The following is a 6,370-nucleotide window of genomic DNA, read 5'->3' on the forward strand; positions in this document are numbered from 1 at the left end:
TTTAATAACATAACATTTTATAAAGATAATAATTAAGTATTCTGTTAGAACTCAATGATTATCCTAATTATATTTTAGATTTTTTATATTTAAAATTAGATGTTTATCATGTATTTGATTGTATTTATCTGCAGTTAGTTACATGAATTCAGATATGAGATGAAATTGAATAAGAATGAAATCTAGTTTAAGAGTTTTTAAGAGTTTTAAACAAATGCTTTATAATATAGTATAGATATTTTAATAATTTAGTTGACAAACTTGGTTAATCATCTAGTTGGCTAATGATGGTCCTGAGAATGTTGTTGGGTTAGACGACGCCGTAGTTGACAAAACTCCAGTCGACTTATAACTAAATGGGGTGATGATTTCCTCCTTTTAAACGATTCCCACCGGCATGTTAAATGAAATAATTTTACAAATTTTGTTACACATGTCAAAATCATAATTCCTCTTTTTTACACGTGTCAAAATACCCTTAGAGAGATATGAGAAGCACATCCGAAAATCGCCAATATTCCCTTGACATAAAATCTTTTCGTGATCTTCTTGAAATTCAATCGACACTCGAATTTGTACGTCATCAAACAGTACACGAAAAAATCGTGTTATTACAATGATTCTAGGTCAAGTAAGACGTTGCCCAAATAATTACTTGCCAAATGCTTTTGAGTGAGCGTGAAAACAGAATATCAGCTAAATAATATCTGTTATGAATCATATTAAACTGGCATAAAAATACGTTTTATGATTATAAATGTCATTGACCAACGAGTTATGAAGGAAAGTAGCGAAATCACATGTTTCTCATTTGAAGTTTCTTACAGAAATCCTAATGTTTGTTATTTTCGGCTGTTATTTAAACCCGTCAAGAAATGTTATTAATCAACATTGGATATGATTAAGCATATATGTTATTTATGTTCATCCATTAACTTGTCTGATATGTTTATTATTCAAGATATTGGGTACGGTGGATTAAATATTAATTTAATTTATTGGTTCAGTTTCGGGTGAGAGCATTTGAATCTGGTTGTGCTCAATACCTGAATACAGAGCCGTCCCTTAGCATGTTAAATGTGAGATTTTGAACAGGGCCCTCGAAAATTTTGGGGCCCAAATTTACATGTCAACATATGTAAAACTATAGTCGAAGTTATTTAGGTTCAAACCATTAATTGTTTGGTTTTAAGTTCAAATCATTAATGATTTAAGTTTAGTTTTGGATTGTTAATCATTTTAGGTTTAGCCCATTTTTGTTCTTAATATATATTCTTTGTTATCTCATTTGTGCAATGCAATCAAAAGTTTTGGATGTAGCAGGACCTCCAAATAGATTGGAGCGTCCCTGCCTAAAGAAGAAAATAATAAATAACCCTAAATTAGTAAAGGTGTAAATTTTATATATACATCTCACTCTTGGTCTCACAACCATCTCTAAATTATCATACCTTAAACCAAGGCTCGTAACCTAATCTCACCCCTTAATTGTCAATCATCGTTCATCGGTCGCCAGTCAGCTTGTCGCCTCGGCAGTTGACCACCACTTTACTGTTTTTTCACATTTATGTTGAAATTACTCTCATTTTTTTTGTGTGACGTTGATGTGTTATTGTAACTGTGCTTACTACTTAATCGGTTCTCCATGCTGCTAATGAACGTGTCGTGGTCGGTTCTTTGGTTTTATGAAAAATGGTCTTCATTGAATCATATGTTTTATGAAAAATGATTAGGTTATTCGGAACTCGTCCAATTAACCTAAATTACAGTTCGAGTAACTCGGAATTTCAGATCAATCGACCCTAAATATAATTTTGGGTTTCTATGAATCTATCAAGACCCAACTGATTGACCATGTCCAAATAGTTGACTATATGAAAGAAACAATTAAATATAAATAAAAAGTCATGATGTTACTGTTTTTCAATATAACACGTGATTTTGAAACTGTGGTGCCTTCATGTTTATTTCGGGTCAAATTTTAATGTTTTTTCACCTTAAGAGACTTTCTCATCCTAGATCAAAAGTTTATTTTCTCATTGTTGACCTTTTGACTTTTAGTCAAACTTTGATTTATATAAAAAAAATTGATTAAATGGGAACATATTTTTATAATTTCCACCGTTACGATTTCTTGTATAGAAATATAACATATCATAAAAATACGAAAATGGGAACATATTTTTATTTACTACCTAAAAACCCTTTTTTGTCAAAACACACGTACAATGAAGAAAAAAGTGAATTTCTAATGAAAGAAAAAAGTCTTGAGATCGTTAGGTATGTATGGTGAAGAAGTGTACTTGTACTTTATTTTATGAAATACCCAGAAGATTACATCTGAAATGGTGAAACTTTATTGTTTGTTTACTGATAACATAAAAACTGATATCTGAACCGGATAAAACAGCTATAACTTGAGAAAACCTTAACTATTTCGTGTTTTCAACAAATCCAACTTAGCACGGAGAAGAAATGATTGTTATCAAATTATTTGAATTAAAATGCGAAAGTAGTATAAAGACAGACAAAAGAATTGAATTTGAGAAAGCAGATTTAAATGAGATCAAACAGGTATTAACTTAATAGATGACCGTAGAAGTGGAATTCAATACGACGTCATATGTATTGAGGAGATAACAACACCCGTGCCTGCAATTGAAATTCGACATGGGTTGTTGAAAGGATGTATTGAATTGCATTTTCAAATATTTGGGACTAAAATGGATATTTTTATATTGTAAGAGGTACAGAACGTAACATGTCATAATTACTATTTATACTATATTATAAAGCATTTGACAAAAATTCTTAAAAACCACTTTTTATGCATAAAGTATTGTTTATTAATGTATATTACTTAAAACTCAATATTGTAAGTAGATTATGCGTAAGTACAACTTATTAAAGCTCCATATTTGAATTCGTGTAATTAACTGCAGATAAACATAATCAAATACAGGATAAACATCTTATTTTTTTAAATATAAAAAATCTAAAATATAATTAGGATAATCGTTGAGTTAAATATTATCTTTATAAAATTATTAAACAAAAAATAAATTAAGAAAATTACATAAAAAATGAGAACTTTTAAATAGTTGATTTGATATTATTCAAATTTATATTTTGGTTTAAAAATAAAATCATTATTGATTTCTAAAAAACACATAAAATCGTATTATAACATCGACAAAAACAAATAATAAAATAAAAGACACTAAAATCAAGATGTGTCTCGCTACCTTGAGCAAGTACTCTTCTAGTGTTTTTTAAAGCATAAAAAGCTTCAACTTTGTTCTTTCCAATTTGACAAATAATTCTTATACTTTATCACAAAATAAATTTCAAACCATATCAAAATAAAAATATTCTATGTTTATTTAATTACATAAGTATATATATATATATATAGTGTTTATATTGTAAGACACATATGCTGTTCACACTATGTTTATATAGTGTGATGTTTTTCAATGTCATATCGTATGACATCGTCACGGGTTCGTGTGAACAACGATTGTGTCTTTCAATGAAAACAAGTTGTTCATATGGTGAACATATATGAACATAGACTGCAAGAGATGCACATATATGAACATTTTCAAAATCAAGGATCGTTGTGCATGTCTGCAGATATGAACATAGACTGCAAGCGTTTATCGTCTTCATTATTCTGACATTCTTTTACAATAGGATTCTCCATGTATCTTGAATGAAATGAAAATCTTGTACACTTAGACAACCAATTTCAATATATGTATAAAATCAATTGAAATGAATACCATGAACATGAAATAATAAAGAAATCATAAAAATCTCATGAACAATTAGATGTATCTTTTAAGATTTGTAACTCCCAATTAATTATTAGGGGTTACAAAAAGGTTGAATTACCAAATTACCCTTATCATTAATTTATAATTTAGATTTGAACATAAAGTGAAGAAAGAATGTGATTGGTCAAGATCGGTTTCCATAGTTTGTACCATATGGTTGGTTTATATTTGAACCAATCTCTCTCTCTCTCTCTCTCTCTATATATATATATATATATATAGGGGTCCATTCAAGGGAGAACTGATTAGTTTGTAGTAACTGTGAGAACTAATCTCAACCACAAATTAACGAATAAATTAGGAAATTAATAATTATGGTAGTTTGAGTTAAAATTATAATTAGAGGGCATTTTAGGTATTTTAAAAAAACTCCTCTCTCCTCTCTCATCTCTCCGACCTCCAACCTCCGGCCTCCGATGAACAAAAATCCGTCAGGTACCAAGTAATCACAAAGATACACAATGTGATATCCATTGTGATATACTGTGATACCATTGGGGTACCACTGTGTACCACATAAAAGGAGTGGCACATCTTTGGAGTTACATCTTTGGCGACACGCCTGTGCTAATCTTCCATCATCATCATGGCGACTGATGATCGGAGATCTTTTGTGGATTTGCCGGCGTTCGAAAAAGATGCGAAGGCGCTTGAGTTCATCGAGAAGATGACGAGCAGCGCTGACACCGTTCAGGTGAATGTTTTGGCAGCGATACTAAGCCGGAACGATAAAACTGAGTATCTCAAGCTTTACAATCTCGACGGAGCCACCGATCGAGAAACTTTCAAGTCGAATATTCCAATGGTCACTTACAAGGATCTTCAACCTCTTATTCAACGCATCGTCAATGAAGATCGTTCTCCCATTTATATAAAAACTCTGGTACCTGGTTTGATTGATTTTCCATGTGATGATGAATGATGGTGTGGTGGTTGTTGTGCGTGAGAAGGGGGAAAGAAAGGAAGAGAAGCATGTCTATGCTGGAGGACGGCTGTTTCATAATGAAGGAGAAGAGTAGGGTTTTAAAATTATAAACATTACCAATTTACCCTTTATGTTATTTTATGATATAATATTAATTATTTAAATGAGTGGCTCACATTGGTTCTCACAGTTACCACAAACTAATCAGTTCTCATTTGATTAGGCCCCTATATATATATATATATATATATTTATATATATATTCAAACTAGTTACTGAATGATTTGGTGAAAAATGATAAAGTGGTCAAAATGATTAAGAGGCTCTCATGATATATTGCAAAATAAAATATAATTGTTTGGTAATTGTTTACAATGAAACTAGGACATTGAATGGTTAATGGAGACTCTTGATGCAAAATCATTTAGATAATTTTAGAATCATTAAGAGACGGATTTTTTTTGTCAAACAAGATTCAACTTTTAATGATTCAGAAATTATGTCTCGATAAAACTATTAAGAGATAAAAGAAATAATACATTTTATTTTAGAGAATTTAAAAATATGTTATCAAAATAATCTTAAAATAAAATAAACAAGAGTTTCCCCTCTCAAAAGGGAAATTGTTGTTGACTATTCATTATGTTGACCTTTTTAACAGCTTCCATTGACTTTGACCATTATTTTAACTAAACCCACCAACTGCAATAACTAATTATATATTTCTAATTTATATAAAAACATATAATGTATTTTACCTCAGTATTTAAAATAGATAATTTTAAATATAATATTATCTCAATAAAATAAGAATCTAATAAATAAAAAATTGAAATTATATTTTCTTATTTATAGGTACTAGAAGGTTACTTGCACAATGCAGCAATAATATTCAATAAATCAGTTTAAAATCTATTGATTTGAATTAAAATTCGTGTTTGATTTATGTCCATGAGTTCGGGTATGTTTATGTTAATTTTGATATTGACATTTGTTTTTAAACCTATTTTGTAGTGTTTTATTTGAATATTATTTTTAAATACGAGATTTACGATAAAGGTTGCTCTTTTTTTTTTTTTAATTTCAATTGAATATGCAAAGTATAATTATTATTATTTATATTATATATTTTTAATTATGTTAATTACATTATTTAGTAATCATTGACCATTGGCATGTGAGCAATTGTTTATATACTCTTTCATATGCATGTATCTCTTTAATACATGATTACTTGAAACATGCATATACATATTTAGACTTGAGATTATATGAAATCAATAATTTTTCGTGAGATCCATAAGACCAATTCTCAATTTTTGGATTAGATTTACAATCGTCAGATCTAAACATTCATAAATGCCACGAGACTTCTCAATAACTACAAAATTGCCACCTTACAACTTTAGATCATTAGATTATAAAGTTGATCAATGAATATAAATTGGTCTTATGAGTCTCACGAAAAACCTTTGGTCTCACGTGAACCCAACCTTACATACATATATATATATATATATATATATATACATATATATATATGGGTCTATTCAAGGGAGAACTGAGTTGTTTGTGGTAACTGTGAGAACCAATATTAACCACAAAT

Source organism: Cynara cardunculus (genome assembly GCF_001531365.2).
Source record: "Cynara cardunculus var. scolymus isolate 2C chromosome LG 5, CcrdV1, whole genome shotgun sequence".
Lineage (NCBI taxonomy): Eukaryota > Viridiplantae > Streptophyta > Magnoliopsida > Asterales > Asteraceae > Cynara > Cynara cardunculus.